Source organism: Crocuta crocuta, unplaced genomic scaffold (assembly GCF_008692635.1).
Source record: "Crocuta crocuta isolate KB4526 unplaced genomic scaffold, BGI_CrCroc_1.0 scaffold26, whole genome shotgun sequence".
NCBI classification, from domain to species: Eukaryota; Metazoa; Chordata; class Mammalia; order Carnivora; family Hyaenidae; genus Crocuta; species Crocuta crocuta.
The window spans coordinates 12,552,120-12,573,864 of NW_027532249.1; the positions used below are offsets into that span (position 1 = coordinate 12,552,120).

Genomic DNA, 21,745 nt, shown 5'->3' on the forward strand with positions numbered 1-21,745 from the left:
GTGGGGATAATAGAATTCGTCACTGGGCAGGAAATTAGTAGTGAAAGTTAACTTAGTAAGTCTTTATCAAGTACCTATAATTAGAATTGTGTGTTTAGAGAAAGAGAAAGGAAAATAAAGAACTATCTCTGACCTTAGGGAAGCCTACAATCTAGTTAAAACATAATTACGTGGCTTGTGGTTTTGTAGATTCAGATCTAATTTTGTTTTAGCCATGTTCCTGAAACTATTACTAATGTAGTAGATTTATATAACATATCTAAGTGTGCCATTTGTTCTGTTACCAAATACCAAAATTATAAAAGAATTCAATTGCACTGATATCTAATGGAGATTTAATATCCATTCATTTTTTAAATTAGAAGACATTTTTAACTTTGTTCATAAAAGATTGAGTGTAAAATTTGAAACAGTGCTGGCAGTGTTAAGGAAATCATGGTGTGAGTCTTAAGTTTGTTAGGGACATTTGATGAACATTAAGGTATCTATAAATAAAACCAAAATGGTGATATATATATTTTGTGTGTATGAATTTGGTCACTATTCAACTCATATCTTGTTTTCTCTGGCCTTACAGAGCAGAAACTAATTTTAGTAAATGAGTTCATTTTGGGGTATTCTTTATAGGGTAAATTTAAGGTATAAGAAATTATTATTTAGAGAGACAATGAGTAAAAGCTTATTTTGACCTTCAATCTGTTTAAAGCACATTTATAGTTATATGAGATTACTTATTAAATTGATATATTACTATTTTATTAATGCATATAGATTATATTGAGAAATAAACATTTAAAGTACAGATCAAAAAGCATTTTCTTATAAATACAAGTTACTCTTTAGAAATTTGGATTCTCATCAATTTTCATCAATGAAAGGTATGCATACTCTAACTTGGCCTTTGATATATGTGTCTTATTATTATGCATAATAATAAAAAATAATAAGACTATTCAGCACCATATTTACCATAATTTTGACTTCAATGGAATTGAATTTTCTACCTGAGTTATGGATATCGGACAAAGGAAGATATGTGTTAAGGAATGAAAAAAAAAAAACAAAAGATTTAAAGGATTACTAGAGCTCCATGCTATCTATAATATTTTAGCTTTAAACTCTGTTATTTTATATTAGGGCTTATTAAAGAACAAGATCATAATTTACTGTGCTAAATTCTAACTCATTACATTTATCTAGTCATTTATTATTGTTGATATAGTGGTTGTTTTTATCTTATCTAAAACCTGGTTTTCCAGAAACTTACATGCATGAAGACTGTTCAGTGTTGACTTTTGTTAGTAGTTCTATTTTGATCTATTTAGATCTGTTCCCTTAACTTTTATATTAAGTTAAATCATTAGCATATGAATGCTATTATAATGATGTGTAAATAAAACAGACTAAAAATAGTTGTGTAGTCACAATTTTCTCTTTCCTAAGAATTAGAGATTTAAATCTCTGAAAACACTAATGTGTGTGGGATGGTTATGATAGTCCAGCTGCCTTTGTGTGTGTTTCATTTAAATGCAAATTTATCTTAGAGACTCTAAAGATGAGCTCAGAAAGTAGAGAATTTTAATTTGAATAGTTATTTTCTTCTTTTTTCACAGATAATGAAATAAATCCTTATTTTACACTGAAAGAGAAAACTTGTTAAACAGCTAAAACTCAGCTACCTTACTTTAAAGGTTCTTCATGGATTATTAATTTTTTCTTATTAGCAGTTTTTCCAAGATTGGATAATTATATTAAAAGAAAATTAATTTTTATGCTGTAAAAGCACAATATAACACCAGTTCAACAATTTCCAGTATGATGCTGAGTTTTATTTTGTAGTCAAGGAAAACAATAGTGTTTTAAAAAGAAATCAGATTTTGAAATACATTTTAAATAATTAAATATTAGATGTTAAAAAGAAAACTACTGAAGCATACTGACATGTATCACGCATGTACATATCTGCATACTATGTTGATATTTAGATTATATTTTCAAATCACTAACCAAATTAGATTATATTTTACTAACCACTTAAAACTTAGTCTGATACCATAATTATAAATCAACTTTCAGAAACAATTTCTGAGGGCAAGATTTTGAAAAGGTTTTCACTTTTCCCTATTCCCTTTAAGACAGAAGGTCAAGATTCAAAGCTCTAATTTGGTTTAATTTTATACTCTTTTATTGGTGTTGTGTTAGCTAGAATACTCTCCTAAGGGGGAGGGGGGTGGTTACTTTGTACTGACTTTAGTAGCTTTTTCTACTTCCCCACTATAAAACAGGGGCTACAAACATTTGTGTAAATTGTTGTTGATTGCATATTTTAGAGTCATTTTTGTCTTTAGCCATTGGATTACCAGCCTGTGATTATCTTGTGTAAAAAAACAAAACAAAACAAAACAAAACAAAACAAAACAAAACACAGACAAAAAACTCTTTGATCTACCCCAACCTTTCTATATGTAAATTTTGGAAAAGTAGCTTCATAGCATGCCCATAAAATAATGTACTCCTGCATTGGTATTTTCAAAGTAATTATGAAAAGGATTATAAAGTTTACTAAAGAACTTACTCCTTGTTGGTTGATAAAATTTATTTAGGTCACATATTTATAAATATTTCCAAGCAACTGCTGTAGAGTCAAGGGTTCTCTTCAAAGAAAACACGTTTGTTTATAACCCTAATATCTTTCTTTTATACGGTTAGGAAAAGGAGTATTTTCTAAATATTTTTATTGAGAGATCTTGAATTTTTATTTATGCCATTCTTTAATATCTATGTTTCCGTAGAGTGCTTGCAGATTTTAAGACATAATTCTGCACTTTTAGCTTTAATTAATAGTTGCTGTTGAGAATTTAACTCTTGTGTTTTACAGTAGGGGAGTGAGATGTATACTTCTAGCAATATCGTAATTTACAGATTCTGTGATATGAGGTCAGACACATTGGTTTATAATCAAAATTAGTAGTTATTTTGTTCATGGCTCATCATTGGTGAAAAGCATTTCACAGAACTCTTTTTCAAGGCTGTCAGTGGTGGATCTGTAGAAAATTAGTGTGATAAGTTAGTTTTCTCTAGGTTCATTTCATTTGGTCTCATGGTTTGAGAAAAAAACAATAGATGAGAACAAATTAGTGTAAATATTATTAATCATTCCACTTGGTAAAACTCCATGCCATGCCTAAGAAACAAATGTTGGGTTTCAGAGGTATTTTCCTTTCAGTAACTGCTGTGTAGCAATTTCATCATTTAACTTTTTATAAGGACATTCTGTTTTAGATAATTAGATGGTGTTGAGGTGGGAGGTGATATAGGTAACTACCTATAAAAGGTTCATACCTTACATGTAAGGTTATTACCTGGTAACCAAAAATGATGTCTGAATCTATTTTTGTAGTACCAGGGAGGGTGGGGGATGGGGAGAATGAAACTTGAATCAGTGACCATCTGGCCCAGATTTGGCTGATTTCCTGTGCACTGCCCTTTGTTTCAGCCAGACAATGGATTGTTCCTTTTACAGATAAGAACTCTGTTGATGACTTTGTGCTGAATCAGCAGGTTTGGTTTGGGATTTCAAGTATACGTTCATATTGAGGGGTTTTCTCTTGTTCTGACATCACTATTCTTGTCTTCAGATATTATAAACATATACTTAAGGTTATTTTCTATAGTTTAATAGAGTGTTGGGATTGCAGACAAGTCAAATAAAATAATTGGGAAAGTAGCTTTCTGATTTGATATTGCCTTTCTCAAGCATTGAAAATTTCCTTGTCCCTGGTTTCCAAAATTAATATCTCCCTGATTGTGATTTTTGATAAATCTTTATGTAGACTCTTCTCTGTGTCTGAACTTGAATTTTCCATGTTAATCTTTGATGATTTACATTTAATGTTGTCCTATATCTGGGCTAGGCTTTATGGTGTGGTTATGCAAACGGTTAAGTTTTCTGTGACATCTGTTGTCATATATCTGCAAATTACATCTTAGGGTGTTAAAGCTATTTTCCTTACTTTAAACTTTACATAATCATCAGGAGACTGTTAAAAAAATGGTTATTGACTAGAAGCTGGGACCTTTGTTGCCCAGTGTTTTAAGTAAGCCAACTGCAGTTTCTGTAGGTTATCTCAGCAGCAATAGAGATCCGAGTGTGGTTCAGTGTGTCACTTCTCCAGAAGACAAGAGGACATTTCAATGCTACTGTCTTGTTGTGTGGCCAAAAAGTGTAAAAATAGTAGTTTTTACTTTTGAAATTTTAGATTTTTGGCAGAGTTTAAGTCAATTTTTAGTTCAATTCATCTCTTTACAGCGTAATTGCCAGTTAGCACTCCAATATAGAATTTTCTTCAGACAACTTTTTTTGAAACCACTTATAACTTTAAAATTAAGCATCTGATCAAAATGGACTGCTTTGAGATCTAATCTGTAATTCTTTTGTGTAGATAAAGGAATGTTCTTTCAGTAAAATCAAGGGGACTGATCATAAGAAAAAAGCTTCTTAATAGTTCCACAAGGATCTAATTATGTAGCAGATGGGACCACACAGCGCAGTGCACTGTCATTTGATGTAATTAATTTTAGGTCCACATGCAGCAAAGGTGAATGACAACAAATGGCACAGAATGTTAGTTTGCATTCATATGAAGCACTGTCAATTCATATATATTGCTTCCCTTCTCTGTTAGAACTTTTTAATCTACTGCTTGCTCTATTTGATACTAGTAGGGCCTTAGAATTGCTTGCTTCACTTAAATGCATGGGTGGTTTGGAATATGAGGATGTTATGGATTTTAATTGGAATAACATGTTCAGATTTAGAGAATTAAATCTAGAATAGGCAGAGTTAAAAAGTGACAATGACAACCATACCAAGACAAACTCTACTTTATTTTCCCTTCTGCTTTAATCAGACTAGTTCAGGAAACTAGTTCGAGGTAGAGGGGAAGGTCTTATCCTTCTACCCCTCCCCCCTCCTGGTCACCCTTTACCCCCCAACCTCTGACTCTCCTTCAAATCTCAGCGAGGAATTATAGTCTCTACAGAGGCTTGGTTGCAGATGCCTGGAAAGTTTACACTGCAGAGAGTTGTTTTGTTTGGCATAGCTAATCAGGAGCCAGGCTGGAATTGCTCATAGCTGTCATTCAGGTTTTGTTTCAAAGTCCAAGGACCTGCTGGGAAAAACAAAAAGCTAATGAAAGCTGACTGTATTTAGGTCTCAAATCTGTGGAATCTGAAATGATGTCCTGACAGTGTATTCTTATTCTTCCACATTCTTGCCGTTACTAAGGTAACAGATTTTTAGAGGCTTTCCATCTTCATTGTCAAGTATTTGCTACACTTATTGTTGTTTTTCAGATTAGAGCAATTCAGATTATCCCCTTTTGAGATGAAGGAAAAGAGAAAATAATGGAAATAAAATGTCTGAATCAATTACCCTGAATGCTATTAAGATCCGTTTTTTTTGACACCTTAAAAAATTTTTAGATTCATAGCACATATTAAAATTTAGGACAAGATCTCAATTTCCTCAAGTTTGTAAGGGCAGTATGTGTGAAAATCTCATTCCTGTAATATGAAATAGTAAATATTTATGTAATCACTAATGAATACATTTTATGGGGAAGAGATATATATTGGAATACCCTATCTTTAAGGTCTTCCTTGAATAACAAACCAAATTATATGAAACACTGATGTGCCTCAGTTGCTATCTATAAATGGGAAAATTAAGTAACATGAAAAGATGGACTTTGATGAACATATTTAACAAAAAAATGGTCTTTTTATATTTGTTTTCACAGGATGTTTTGCCTTGGTGGGTTAACACTCATATATGAAAGTGCTGTTGTTTTTACAGTCAGGAGACCATGTGGGGCATGTATTACCTATGGTTTGATAAGTGATAAGTAAAAGATAATTTTTTAGAGAGAAGGTGTTCTTTGGGTTGACTTTAGATTCGAGAATCCCCAGGAATCCTCCTCAATAATGCTATAATCTTTATGAATCTTCTTGTCGAGATATTGACTCATTGAAAGATGGCACACTTTTTTCAGACTTAATCATACATCTTCATCAAGTACCTTCTCTCCTGTGGCAATAACTACAATATTAAAACGATCTAGTTTTCATACTGCCCAGATCATGTTCCTCATTTGGTATCAACACAATAGAAGCCTGCATTCATGGAGATAAGATCTGGCTTACTTTTCTTCTGAGAAATATAAGAGAGTGGGCAGCTGGCTGAGTGGAAAAGAACCAGTTAAGAGTCTGGAAGAGAAGTATTCAGAGTGTGTTAGGAAGACCCTCATTTTAATTTTTTGTATCTTTGTTCATGCTGGCTTCCCAGCTTGGAATTTTATCTTCTTTCTACCTAAATCCTACATTTCTCAAGGTCTAGCTCAGGTCGTTCTTCGTTCACTAAGCCCACTTTAACTTCCATTGCTGGCCCAAGAGCAAGAGGCAGTATCCTTAGCTGGTCACAGTATCTAAAAAATTATGGTTTCTACATTTTCAGTGGAAGAGTGACCAGGATGGGGAAAAAGTGGAAAAAAATTACATAAATGGAATAGACAGTTTGAAAGGGACAAGTTTAATCCCAGAAGATTTAGGGAGAGACAGGATAGCTGTTTTCAAGGGCTGATATGTGCAGCTGGGATTAGATTTACTCTGATTACCTTTAAAGCAGTGGTTTTCAGATTTTGCTCTGCAGAGCTGCAGGCATTCTTGATGTGCTGTGGGCTGCAGGCCGGTAGAGCAGGGGGCCCTAGGGAACATGCTGAGGACCCCTTGCAGCTCCCTAATAGAAGAGTTTCTACTTTTAACTGCTTTATATATTGGGCTTATGCTTGATATTTCTTTTAAAGACGTATCACACTGCTTTAAGATTTTGAAATCATTGTTGTATAGAATAATAAATAGGGTAGAGTTTGCATTCAACATAGTATAAAATGTTTTAGCTATAAGAGACTTCAAAAAATTAAATGGAGGGGCGCCTGGGTGGCTTAGTCGGTTAAGCGTCCGACTTTCGCTTAGGTCATGGTCTCACGGTTCGTGGGTTCGAGCCCCGCGTCGGGCTCTGTGCTGACTGCCAGCTCAGAGCCTGGAGCCTATTTCAGAGTCTGTGTCTCCCTCTCTCTCTGACCCTCCCCTGCTCACGCTGTCTCTCTCTCTCTCTCCTAGAAATAAATAAAAATATTTTAAAAAAAAAGAAAAAATTAAATGGAATATTAGGTGAAATGTGAGTTCCATATTAATCAGAAACCTACTGACCCCTGACAAGGATTTTGGAAGATTTTTACTTATGGGGAGAGGCTGGGTTGGGGCCCCTCTTCCCCAGGTTTCCTTCAGTTCTGAGATTGTGTAATTGATTTCTTTTATTGTCAATTTCAGATGAATTGATACTTAGCTGTTCACAATTGGGTTTTTGGGTAAATCCTACCTGCCCATTAAATCATAGGTCTCCACAGTAGAAACAGTCTTTACTGTTTTTGGCTTCTTCAGATCCCAGCATAGATGTAGGAGCTCAGTAAATACCTGTTGATACAAGAAATAACTGCAAGAAGCACATGCTTGATTGCCTTATGACCTCTTCCAATCATAAAGTGTGATAAGGGAAGGTATTTGCCGGAATTTTTTTCCACTATTGCTTTCTGCCCTCCAGGAATAGTAGAAATGATAAAAGAGATTTAAGATAAGCTTTTGGTGGTTTTTTTTTTGTTTGTTTGTTTGTTTGTTTTTGGGACCAGAAGGCCAGAATACTACTGTGTCTGAAAAAGTGAACATGACCTCTCCCTTCTCCTCTCCCAACCCCCTATGGCCTAACAGGTAAAACCTTGAATGTGGAAATCATAACTCTCCAAAATGATAAACTGAGACAAATAGAAGGATTTCCAGGTAGCCCAAGTACAGATAGGGAAATGTTGTAAGAAGATTACATTGTTAGCCTGGACTTCAGGGATTTTTTGCTTTATGATTCATTTGATTTTGGTGTTGTTGAGAACTGGAATTGAAGGGCATGAATTACAGAAAATCTCTCTAGATGCAAGATTGAAATCTAGTAATTGTGATAGAATTGATAAGGGCAGACAGGTGCTTGATGAGCACAGTGTAATCTGAAACAGCCCTTTCACACATAGGAGACATTTTCTGTTTCTTCTCTTTGTACTGGGTGGAAAAGGGCAGAGTGTTTCTCTAAGCTCCTGGTGTGTTGTCTTGTGCCTAGTGGACACTTAAGAAGTACCATTTAATTGAGCTGAGTTTTATTAATGGGACTTTCAGAGCCAATTACCTATTCCAGTGTACACCATTGTTGGTGATAGTATTCATCATTGCTTGAAGTCTTCACCGTACTTCTCCAAATTCAGGACCTGATTTTAGGGACAAGTTTCATGATGTTAATATCTTATAGTTCAAATGGGTCACATCTGAAAGCACACAGGCTTGTGAAAGGTCTCGGCCCAAATTGTTTATTATTGATAAATCACAAGGGGAATGCCTGGAGCCAGTAACGATTCCGGCATTAAGGAAGTCTTGCTACCCTAAAGGAATGGGATGCTTTCACTGAGTGAGTAGTTGGAAATCTGAAATATGTGTGCTGTAATATCTGAGTACCTATTGGGGTGAAGGTGTCATAAACAGCTAGATAGGTAAGGGCTTTCAAAAATAGTCTAGGGGTACCTGGATGGCTCAGTCAGTTAAGCATCTGACCTCAGCTCAGGTAATGATCTGACAGTTCGTGGGTTCGAGCCCTGCATCGGGCTCTGTGCTGACAGCTCAGAGCCTGGAGCCTGCTTCAGATTCTGTGTCACCATCTCTCTCTGCTCCTCCCCTGCTCTCTCTTGCTCTCAAAAATATATAAAAACATTAAAAAAATTTAAAAAGTAGTCTAATACCCATGCCTTTGTTACTGATGGAGAAGGAATTGGACATCCAGAGGTACTTAAAAGTCAGGATTAGAATATAGGTTATTTGATTCCTAAGATAGGTGCTTCTTCATAATGATAAGAGTATATCTTTAACCATTCTGTAAATTTTTCATAATATTTAAGAATGGCCTGTATCTCAAGGCTGTTTTGAAATTTGGGGATTGTTCATAATTCTGCAACTGTTAATCTATCTTTAAAGCTGTTAAACATGTCTTAGAGCTTTAGGTAATAAGAGGGCACTGCACATCTTAAGAATGTCACAAAGCTGCTCACATAATATATTACATAACATGTTTTAGGCAACAAGTGTCTTATGCTACTTTGGATGAAAATAAAATAGAAGACCTATGGAAAAAATGTAAGGCAATTAAGACAACTGATTTGGAAATTATGTGTGTAGCAAATGTTGTTTAAGCATATTAAAGCCTATATCAGCCAACTTTTAACTCATTTAAGAGAATATATTATTTTAAGGGCCTTAATAAACCTCAGTTGAATGTGCCTATTTTAAGATTCTTAGCAACAGTTCATTAAAATATCAATTAATCCATATAATTGGTTAATGTTAGCTCTAGAAGCTACAAATAGGATCAAGATAAAAGTTTCACACAGGAAGACTTAAGTATATAACAAGAGAGAACTTAAAACATATTTCACTTATTTATCATTAAATATACCAAAGAGTCTAATAGTGAAAATTAGGTCTTTTTCTATATCTATTTCCTAGCCACCCAAATTCCCTGTCCAGAAATAACCCCAGCTTCTTATATATCCTTCCTAAGATATTCTGGTAATGTACATGCATGTATAACAGAACATAGTGTTTGATACTTTGCAGTTTTACTCATTTAGCTGTATTTTAGAGATTGATGGAAACCTTTCCATTAACTAGTGCTCTTCAGCAGTGAAACTCATGGTTTAGCTGAAGAGTATTACTCGACTGTTCAATAAAAGCTGGAGATCAGCTCTGATGAATATCAAAGGAATGCCTGTCCTGGGTGGGAGTTGGCAATACATGATTTCAAGGGCTCCCCCTCTCAGATTCTGTAATATATTTAAGTGCCTACTGGGGACAAAAAGGAAATATAAGGAACTTACATTTTAGGTGGGAAGACAAGAAGTATGCTCACATATGAACCATCACTGTAAATGTGAAAAATTCCATGAGACAAAATTAATCATACCACAAAGCTACAGTTATTGAATAAACCCAGTATATGACTGAGAGTACTATGAGTTAAGCAAAGGGTGAAGAAGTCTAAGAATACTTTACTTAGGTGGTATGACTGTACTTAAGCGCCGAAATTCGAACTTAGATTGCTACAGAAGAGATAAGGAGTGTAATTTGGCATTGAGGAACACTGGAAGTGAATGCAGTGACAGTAGAACAGTACAAAAGTACAGGAAATAAAAAGTTGATAGAGGGTAAAGCTGTTAGTTGAGGTCATGTTATGGAGTAGGTGAATTTCATGCTCTAAAGTGCAGCCTAAGCTGAGTGAATAACAAGAGCCCACTGAAAGTTTCTGAACTGGAATGTGATAGTATTGTTTCAGAAAGGTGAATCTGAGCTATTGTCTAAATGTGGGCTTATGGAAAAAAGGACCTGAATATCAGTGTTGGCAACACAAGAGGAAGGGATGCAAATAAAATAAAATAAAATAAAATAAAATAAAATAAAATAAAATAAAATAGGGGCACCTGGGTGGCTTAGTCGGTTAAGCGTCTGACTTTCGCTTAGGTCATGATCTCGCGGTTCGTGGGTTTGAGCCCCACGTCGGGCTCTGTGCTGACTGCCAGCTCAGAGCCTGGAGCCTATTTCAGAGTCTGTGTCTCCCTCTCTCTCTGACCCTCCCCTGCTCACGCTGTCTCTCTCTCTCTCTCTCTCCCTCTCCTAGAAATAAATAAAAATTTAAAAAAATGAAATAAAATGAAATAAATGAAATGAAATAAAAAAAATAAGCTGTGATTGCTGGTGGAATTTTGGAGTCCAGGGAACAGAATGGAAGGTTGATGACTCCACGTTTTCAAGTCCAATTGCCAGGGAGAAAAATGGTGCCATTGACAGAAACAGGGAAAACACAAATTCATGTTTTGGGGGAGACAGATGATGAATTTTACTTTATATAAAGATGACATGATGGGAGAGATTCAGATTAAAGTGTGTATTTGGAAGAATGGAATGTTATTAATAAATGCATTACTTGCATTTAAGGAGTTTGAAATTTAGTGAACTAGTTTGGATCCTATTATACATGCCTCTATTTTAGCAGTTTTGACATTGAAATGTGATTATTTGGAATCTCTGTAACAATCCAAGGGAGGAGGCATATGGTACTTTAGGGTAAGGGGTATGTTTTATTTGCTTTGAGGAATTGGTGTGTATCTTCTCTGGCTGCTAAGAGAATGTTGTAATAAAAGACCATTATGTTTCCCTTTTTATTTAGCCTGGTTCCCTAGGTGCTGCATTTGATGCTGAACTGTGTTTAACGGTTAGTATATTTGATACCTTCTCTCTCCTGGACCTGAACTTTCTTTTGCTATTCTATGACACAGTATATATCTCTTCTTGTAGCCAATGCATATCCAGCTGGGGAAGAGAGAAAGTATAAATAAATTCAATTTATTATAACCACTAAACTATTCCCAGAGGGTCAAGACCATGCCCCTCAGCACAATGAGATGGTTCCTTTCCAAGGTCATAGTAGGTAGTTGAAAATGCATTTTTGAATGAATGAAGCTCAGTAAGGGTTCAAAAATGTCAGAGAGACTATTTGAGAGGGAAAACTAGAGCTGCTATCTTGAAAGAGGAGGTATTTGTAGAAAGAGGAGGTATTCATTTCTAGATTGAGAATTGAATAGAGTTTTGATGGGCAACATGGGGCTCAAACTCACAGACCCCAAGGTCAAGAGTCACAAACTTTTCGGGGCACCTGGGTGGCTCAGTTGGTTGAACCTCCGACTTTGGCTCAGGTCATGATCTCACGGTTTGTGGGTTCGAGCCCTGTATCAGGCTCTGTGCTGACAGCTAGCTCGGAGCCTGGAGCCTGCTTCAGATTCTGTGTCTCCCTCTCTCTCTGACCCTCCCCTGCTCACACGGTCTCTCTCTCTCTCTCTTTCTCAGAAATAAATAAAACATTAAAAAAATTTTTTAAAAAGTCCATAAGCCCAAGAGTTCCCAGGGCAGGAAAGGACACATAGCCCATAGTGTCCTCTAGTGTCCCCTCACATACTGTCGTTGACTCTTAGTCATTGACTCTAATCCTTTACTTAAAACAACTTAGCTGTGATGTTATTTTAACCCTGCTTAAAACCCAAACAGTCCAAAGGCTGTCATGCAACCTTAATTATTCTTTAGTTTACTCATCAGAAAAGCCTGAACATAAAACACATTTACACCGTAGGAAGCAGACATCCTCTAACAGACAATGTATTATTTCATTACTTAAGGCAGTATGACTGAAATTTAGAGGTAATCACAAAAAAAGTATAAATTAAGGATTATGTGCCAAGTACTCTACTAAGTACTTACACTGACTGTGTCATTTAGTCCTTGTTGCCATCCTCAGCAAATGCTAATTATTATTCTAACTTTAGTAATGAAGAAAAAATGGACAGAAGTTTAGTATCATTTACGTTCACACAGTAGATGCCAGAGCTGGGATCTGAATCTAGGAAGTCTGACGCCAAGTCCGAACTCTCAGCCAATACATTGTATTGATTTAAAGAAGCACATTAAGGGACACCTGGGTGGCTCAGTCGGTTAGGCATCCGACTGGCTTAGGTCATGATCTCACAGTTCATGGGTTCAAGCCCCATGTCCGACTCTATGCTGACAGCTAGCTCAGAGCCTGGAGCCTGCTTCAGATTCTGTGTCTCCCTCTCTCTCTGACCCTCCCCTGCTCACGCTGTCTCTCTCTCTCTCAGATATAAAACATTAAAAAAAAGTTAAAAAAATAAAGAAGCACTTTAAGAAAGTATGAGAGATAAACATGTTGTTCTATGTTCACTAGATCATGAGAAAAAATTAAGGGTTAGTGTTAGTAGGCCTTTATATTTAAGCTTTCATGAACCGAGTAGCTGTGGACCCATTGAGGCCTTTGTCATTTCAATATTTAAATTAAAATTAGTTTTGAATGCCTTTAGATGGGGCATGCACTCTTCTTTTCATGTATATTTCATATCAGTCCACAAATTTATGGCATTGGTGAATTTGTTACATTAGTTTAGAATGCAGCCCCAGTCATGTAGTTCCCTGTTTGAGTGAAAGAGGAGGAAGGGATGATACCAATCATGAAGGTCCCCTTTTATTAGGAAAGGAAAACCTTTTCTAGAAATCCTTGCAGGACACTCCCTGTAGGTCTCCCAAGCTAGAACTGGGCTGGTTGGCCATCCTTCATTGCAGAAAAGGCTAGAAAGGTAAGGAATAGGGTTTTTATGGTGTGCTTAGATCAATCAAAATCCTTTATCTAGAGCTGCATGCATTGGCACCCCAAACAAAATTTGGGTCCTATTAGAAAAGAAGAAGGGGGGAGGGTGAGTATTTGAAAAGGGACTAAGGGGGGGCGCCTGGGTGGCTCAGTCAGTTAAGTGTCCAACTTCGGCTCAGGTCATGATCTCAAAGCTTGTGAATTCAAGCCCTGCATTGGGCTCTGTGCTGACAGCTCAGAACCTGGAGCCTGCCTCAGATTCTATCTGAATCAGATTCAGCTTCTCCCTCTCTCTCTACCCCTCCCCTGCTTACATTCTGTCTCTGTCTCTCTCAAAAATAAATAAACATTAAAAAATTTTTTAAAAAAAGAAAAGGGACTAAGGGTATTTGTCATCCTCATGTTCTTAAAAATTCTGATTGGGGCACTTGGGTGGCTTAGTTGGTTAAGTATCCAACTCCTGATTTCAGCTGAGGTCACAATCTCACAGTGTATGAGATTGAGCCCCCACATTGAGCTGTACTGACAGCATGGAGCCTTCTTGGGATTCTCTCTCCCCCTCTCTCTGCCCCTCCAATGCTCATGCACTCATTTTCTTCTCTCAAAATAAATAAACAAAATTCTGATTGACTACATACTACCCTTAGCCTACCTTATCCTCACAGTGGAATGATTCATTAGGATGAGCTAACTGCTTGAAAAAAAAAATCCTTCAGAAGTCACTGGCTTAATTAGTTACTTGTTCACTATATAGTCCAACAAGGTAAGGTGCTTCTCCTTGCAGTCACTCAGGGATCTAGGCTCCTTTAATTTTCTGTTGCTGTCTTCTAATTCCAGCTTCCAGGATCCCTCTAGAAGGATGAGAATTTAGAGAAGGCACAGAACACTTAACTCTCTTGGCCATCACATCAGAAACATTCCATTGTGAGAATTAGGATATGCTGTTTGGCTGTGCCTCCAGGGAGAGGAAGTGGGTTTGGTGAGCATCCTTTCAGCTTCTGCCACACTATGGTTGAGTGAAATTTAGTTGTCTTGAAGACAGTTGACAAATGGGTAAAGGGATTCTTTATAAATGTGAAAAGTGAGTTTCACAAGAAGTTATATGTAAATGAGACTTACTGTCTTTTGTTATTTCTTAAAGATATTTTACCGAATATTCCTCTTTATAGATGGTTTACTATGTTTACTTTATAGACAATTTAATATGGATAGTAAAGTCTCAAGCACATCATTTTCAAAAAAGCCTTCCCTGACCTCTCCAGATGACAAGTAGCCTCTGTATTTACTTCTGTGTGCTGCTCCTTGGCTGTAATAACTGGTTGTCATGTATCTCACTTGGCTATAAACTTTCAGAGGGCATCAGCTATGTACAGTTTATCTTTCAGTCATCAGGGCCTAATGCCTACAAGATAATCAGTAAACTTGTGATTGAATGATTGATTAAATGGATAAATGCATGAATGAATGTATCAATAATAGTAAAACTTCAAATTAAAAGGAGAAAAAGCTAGTTTTGAATTCATAAAAATTTAGAATTTTCATAAAAATATGTTTAAACTTTTTTTTAATGTTTATTTTTGAGAGAGAGAGATGAGTGTGAGTGAGGAAGGGGCAGAGAGTGAGGGAGACAGAATCTGAAGTAGGCTCCAGACTCCAAGCTGTCAGCACAGAGCCCAACACGGGACTCAAACTCAAGGACTTCAAGATTATAACCTGAGCCGAAGTCGGACGCTTAACTGACTGAGCTACACAGGCACCCCTAAAAATGCTTTTTTAAAATTTATTTTTATTTTTGAGAAAGAGAGAGAGCATGAGCAGGGGAGGGGCAGAGAGAGGGGAAATACAGGATCCATAGAAAACTCCAGGCCCTGAGCTGTTAGCACAGAGCCTGATGCAGGGCTTTAACTCACAGTGAGATCATGACCTGAGCTGAAGTCGGCACTCAACCAACTGAGCCACCCAGGCGCCCCACTAAAAATATGTTTTTATCTGCAGCATAAATGATCATTCGATTAGCTGCTCACAAGTAATTAACATATATAGTGATAGTATCTAGTTGTATATAAATGATTGAGGCAAAGATCTTAAATGTTTTTTCAAATATAACTGTATATTAACTAATGAATTAAAATTAAAACTTAAAACTGTTTTTCATAAATAGATTAAGCATATAGTTCAATATGAGTGGCTCTAAATTTCACATATGTGGAGAACAGTTTAGTGAGATTTTTTTATTTCACGAGTAGTATTTGTATACTTGTTATTTTAATTTTTTATTCATTAACCAATATTCAGTGAGTTCCTACTCTAAAAGAAGACACTAAAACACATACTAGTCTATAATTATATAACTGCATGATTTAATAAATGGGATGAGTGTATAATTTATGCTGGAGATATAAGGAAGTGTTTGAGGAGTTACTGTCTGCGTTGAGATGAAAAGGAAGAGTGAGACAAAGGTAGAGAAGAGTTGGGGGAAGAGAACTTCACAATGTATGAAAGCACTGAGGGAGAGTGCTCGATGTGTGGGAGGAGCTTCTCAGGCCAGGGCTATCTGGTGGAAAGGACTGGGCAGAGGCTCAGAGGTAGGCAACAGCCAGGCTTCTGGAACTCAAGGCCATGTTAAGGCTTTGGCCCTTGCTTTAATCTATTAGCTCATGTGATGCAAAAAAAGAAAAAGAGAATGTACTGTTAATGATGGCAACGTATAATAAATGTTTCAGCTGGGAAACATTTTGTAATAAAATATATAAATACCAAATATATAAATACAAAAATATAATTTTTAATTTTTAATTTTTTTTTTTAATTTCTAGGAGAGAGAGAGAGAGACAGCGTGAGCAGGGGAGGGTCAGAGAGAGAAGGAGTCACAGACTCTGAAACAGGCTCCAGGCTCTGAGCTGGCAGTCAGCACAGAGCCCGCCGCGGGGCTCGAACCCACGAACCGTGAGATCATGACCCAAGCGAAAGTCAGACGCTTAACCAACTAAGCCACCCAGGCGCCCCTAATTTTTAACTTTAAATTAAAAAAATACCACATTTAGGGGCACCTAGGTGGCTCAGTTGGTCAAGCGTTCAACTTTTGGTTTCAGTTCAGGCCATGATCTGAACCGGGTTTGTGAGATGGAGGCCCACATGGGGCTCTGTGCTGACAGTGTGGAGACTGATTGGGATTCTCTCTCTCCTTCACTCTCTAAACCCTCCCCCATTCCTCCTCACTCACTCTCTCTCAAAATAAATAAACATTTAAAAATATAAAAATAAAGCCTATTAAAAAAATACCACACTTGGAACAGTATCAAAAATTTAAAACTGTTGGTTATGCCTCATGAAGGAAGGACAGAAACCAAGATTGACAGAAGGGTGGTGGGAGATGGATTTTAAATAAGTGGGGAACAGGGTGTGGATTTCTAGCTCAGTCTCACTTTTTAAATCAGAATAATTTCCAGATGACTTAAAGATATTAAGCTAATAACAGCTAATATTTGTTTAGCTTGTGCTATGTGTCTAACCCTGATTTAAGCACTTTTTATTATACTGTACATATTTTACTCATTCCATCCTTAGAGCAGCCCTGTATATTAGGAGCTATTTTCCCTCCAATTTTAAGGCAATGGACACTTGGAGAGATAATGAGTTGTGCTACAGGCACTATAAACCTTGGCATTTTAGCTCCAGCATCTGTGTCCTTATCTATCTATCTATCTATCTATCTAGCTATCTATCTATCTATCTATCTCTCTATCACATATTCTCTCTAAAAGTTATAGGAAAAAACAAAGGTAAATATTTATATGATATTATTATAGGGAAGATCATACTACACATGATTATAGAGCCAAAAGCAAGGAAAAAAGTGATAGATTTGACTACCTGAATGTATTTATTTAAACTTTTACATTTCCCCCAAGTATCCAAAACAAAAAATGTAAATAAGAAGAAAGCATGTTGGCAGTGTATATTATAGACTGTTAATATTCTTTGTATATAGAGCATTCTTAAGATCAGTAAAATAGAACACATTCCCTGGAATAAAATGGTCTAGAGGTCAACAAACTGGTCCTGGACTAAAGCCAGTCCACTATCTTTTAGGAAAATAAAGTTTTATTGGAGTACAGCCATGCTCATCTGTTTACATATTGTCTGTGGCTGCTTTTGAGCTACAATCCAGAATTGAATAATTTTGACATGAAAACCTGCATTGTTTCCTATCTTTTCCTTTACAGAAAAAGTTCTCTGACCTCTGATATAGAGGAAATTCCACTGTCAGTGGTTTTGAAAGACAACATAGAGTCTCTTCCCTTTGGAAGGTTTGGAATGTCTTGCTTGGTGGCCAGAGTAGTTGGTCTCTTGAGGTCCTTCTCTTAACTCCATTCTGTTTCATTTTGAACTCATCTTGGGCTGAATTATTACACGACTGCATGTAGGCATATGTTTTTTTCTTATGTACTCCCTTTTGGTCGGTGTTCCTATCTTTTTATTCTTTCTCTATGGCACCCCCTCTTCCATGCTAAATAAACCATAAAGACCTCAGTGTTTTCAAGACACATTCTATGGCTTTCATCAATACCTGACTCCCCAAACCATTCACTTTTCTTGTCCCTGTTGTTGAATTTTGCTGGAGAAATTCACACAACTAAGGCAATTGTTAACAACTACATTTACGGTCCCTCATCTCTGTGAGGAACTGTATCCTGAAATCCTATATGATTCCAAATCAGCTCCTCCCCAATTATGTCTAACAGCTGGTCCGCCTAAACTTTCTTCTCTTACTTTAGCATTCCTGTTCCCTTTCTAGCTCTCTGAAAACGAACTTGCCTTTTACTTAACAGAAGAAAAGGAGGCCTTTCTAAGTACATACTGGGTCCCAACCTCTTCTGATTCCTCAAAGTGAGAAAGGCATCTGTGATACTAGTTTACCTTCAACATTATGCCTCTAAACTGTTTTTTCTTTCTTGTAGCTTATTAATTAATCTCTGTTCTTTCTACAATAATGAAAGAGAGAATAAAAGGAAGGATGCAGGAAGAGAAAAATAAGAGATGAAGAGGAAGAAAGAAAGATAAAGACAGAGAGGAGATGGAAGGAGGGACAAAAAAGGAAAGAAAATGAAGAAAGAAAGCTCTTTGATATATTTTTAGGCCTTATATTCCTCATCATCTGTCCCTGAACATCTCTCTTCCCCTTTACAGCCCAGGTTTTTGAACATATTCTCTCCTTGTCACTTTTCACTCATAGCATCATATGATTTAAATGATGTACTGACACTAGGAAATTGGCTAGATGATGAACTACCAAAAAGCATTCTTCTTACTCTAGAGCCTGTTGATAAAACACAACAAAATTTCATGAATCCTTTTGAAACTGACAAAGTAGCTGTGACAGATGATGTTTTATTCGGTATTTAAGCCATTTAGGTTTGTAGATGGTGGGATACTAAGGATACAATAGCATTTTCCTCAAAATATGAAGTTTAGTATAAACATTGGAAATTTTACATTTATCACAGAGCACAGTTTCATCTAATGCCTGAATTCTTGGTACTTGGCGACACTAGGAACACTTAGTACAAAATGCTCTGGGTGTAAAATGTTCTGGTATCAAGTGTTCTTAGAGTGTTTATGTCAGAATACTAATCCTCAAGCAATTCATAACACCAGCTACAAAAATATGCAAGAGAGAAAACACCTGTCACACTGTATTATAAAGCAGAGAAATTATGGTCTTCAGAGTCCAGATTTGAATTTATAAAGCGGCAATCAAATGTCATATCAATTGTATAGTTTAATTTTTTTAATGTTTATTTATTTTTGAGAGAGACAGAGTACGAGTGGGGGAGGGGCAGAGAAGGAGGGAGATACAGAATCCAAAGCAGGATCCAGGCCCTGAGCCATCAGCACAGAGCCTGATGCAGGGCTTGAACCCACAAACTGCAAGATCATGACATGAGCCAAAGTCAGATGCTTAACCTACTGAGCCACCCAGGCACCCCTCAATTATATAGTTTAAAACTCAGATTATCTTTTTTTTTGTTTGTTTTTATTTATTTCTAGGAGAGAGAGAGAGACAGCGTGAGCAGGGGGAGGGTCAAAGAGAGAGGGAGTCACAGACTGAAACAGGCTCCAGGCTCTGAGCTGGCAGTCAGCACAGAGCCCGACGCGGGGCTCAAACCCACGAACCGCGAGATCATGACCTAAGCGAAAGTCGGATGCTTAACCGACTAAGCCACCCAGGCGCCCCTTAAAACTCAGATTATCTTAATGCCCTTAATAATCTATTTTTTTTAAGATGTCAAGTCAAGACTTTTGGAAATTTAAAATTAATGAACATTAGAATAGCCTAATTACTACTGGCTATTAGAATAGTCACATTAGAATAGTAATACTTCCTATACAACTGAACACATGTCCTATAAAGTAATCTTATCTACAACCAACTCCATGTTTTTCTAATTTTTCTGACAAATATTTTATTGTAAAAATTATTCAAGGTTTACATCTTCAATTGGGTGAAAAAGTATCATTAAAATATTGCCAAATCTTTCTGTGTCTCCCTCTTTCTCTGACCCTCCTCTGCTCATGCTATCTCTCTCTCTCTCAGAAATAAATATAGCATTAAAATATTGCCAAATCCAATATTTAAAATAATACTAACAACACAGTTTGCCTCATCACTTCAAACTTTTTCCTTATTTAAATAAAATAAAACATTTTGGAAAATTTGGGAAGTAGAAGAAAAGGGAATCTATAATCTTACCAACTTCACACTACAGAAATATTTTTTCATAATTGTAATTATGTATGTAATTTTGTCTTCTGCATTCTTCCTTCCTTCCTTCCTTCCTTCCTTCCTTTCTCTCTCTCTCAGCACCCAACATGGGGCTCAAACTTACAACTCTGAGATCAGGAATCATATGCTCCTCTGACTGAGCCAGACAGGTACCCCTGTATTCTGCTTTTAAAATTAGTATATTGGGGTGCCTGGGTGGCTCAGTAGGTTAAGTGTCTGATCCTTGGTTTTCTTTTAGGTAATAGTTTCATGGTTCATGAGTTTGAGCCCCATGTCAAATTCCACGATGGCAGTGTAGGACCTACTTGGGATTTTCTGTCTCCCTTTCTCTCTCTTTCTCTGCCCCTCCCCTGCTCTCTCTCTCTCTGTCAAAATAAAGAAATAAAAATTAAAAAAAATAAAACTAGAGGCACCTGGATGGCTCAGTTAGTTAAGCGTCTGACTTCGGCTCAGGTCATGATCTCACGGTTCGTGGGTTTGAGCCCTGCATTGGACTCTGTGCTGACAGCCTGTATCCTGGAGCCTGCTTTAGATTCTGTGTCTCCCTCTGTCTCTGCACCTCCCCTGCTCGCACTCTCTCTCAAAAAATAAAGAAACATTAAAATAAATAAATAAATAAAATTATTGTTCTCTCATGAATATTTTTCTGTGGTGCTACTAAATAATTATGATTATAATTTTTTTCTGTTCTCAATATTTATTTATTTTTTGCGTTTTTTTCTTTTATAGTTTATTGTCAAGTTGGTTTCCATATAACACCTAGTGCTCATCCCAACAAGTGCCCTTCTCTGTGCCCATCACTCTCCTTCCCCTCACCCCCACCTCCGTCAGCCCTCAGTTTGTTCTCAGTATTCAAGAGTCTTTCATGGTTTGCCCCTCTCCCCAACTATTTTTTCCCCTTCCCCTCCCCCATGGTCCTCTGTTAAAGCAGACTGATGCCATCTAATGCTATACTATAATTTATTTAACCATTTACCTAATGGATAATTTAGATGAGATGGAATTTTTACTTGGTGCTTACAGACCATCCCTACTATACTTTGTACTTTTTTCTTATGGTAGATTTCTAAAACTAAAATTGCTCAGTTGAAAGTTACTTTTAAAGACAAAGTTACATAATGATCTCCCAAAGGAGTCTTTGAATTTATAGTTCCCCCTGTAATGTAAGAATACCAATTTCATTGCTAATTTAGCAGTATTTTTTTCTTACAATTAGTTTATTGTCAAGTTGGTTTCCATATAACACCCAGTGTTCATCCCCACAAGTGCCCTCCTCCATGCTCATCTCCCCCCTCCCCCCCACATCCATCAGTCCTCAGTTTGTTTCTCAGCATTCAAGAGTCTCTCATGGTTTGCCTCTCTCCCNTATTTTGTTTTAGATAACAAACTATTTTTTAGAGCAGCTTTAGGTTTATAGAAAAATAGAGCAGAAATTACAGAGGGTCCACAGATATGCCTCTGTATGCTTTCCTGTAGTTTCTCTTATTATTAACATCTTGTATTAGTGGAGTATATTTGTTACAATTGATGAATAAATATTGATACCTTATCATTAACTGAAGTTCATAGTTTACAGTATGATTCATGGTGTCTTATAGTTCTATGGA

The 21,745-nt window shown here is 36.6% G+C and overlaps 1 protein-coding gene across 1 annotated transcript in view; it reads left to right on the top strand.

Annotated features, from left to right (window-relative positions):
- Positions 1 to 21,745, top strand: part of GREB1L (GREB1 like retinoic acid receptor coactivator) — a 282,191-nt gene that overhangs the window by 12,513 nt on the left and 247,933 nt on the right. The window lies entirely within an intron of this gene.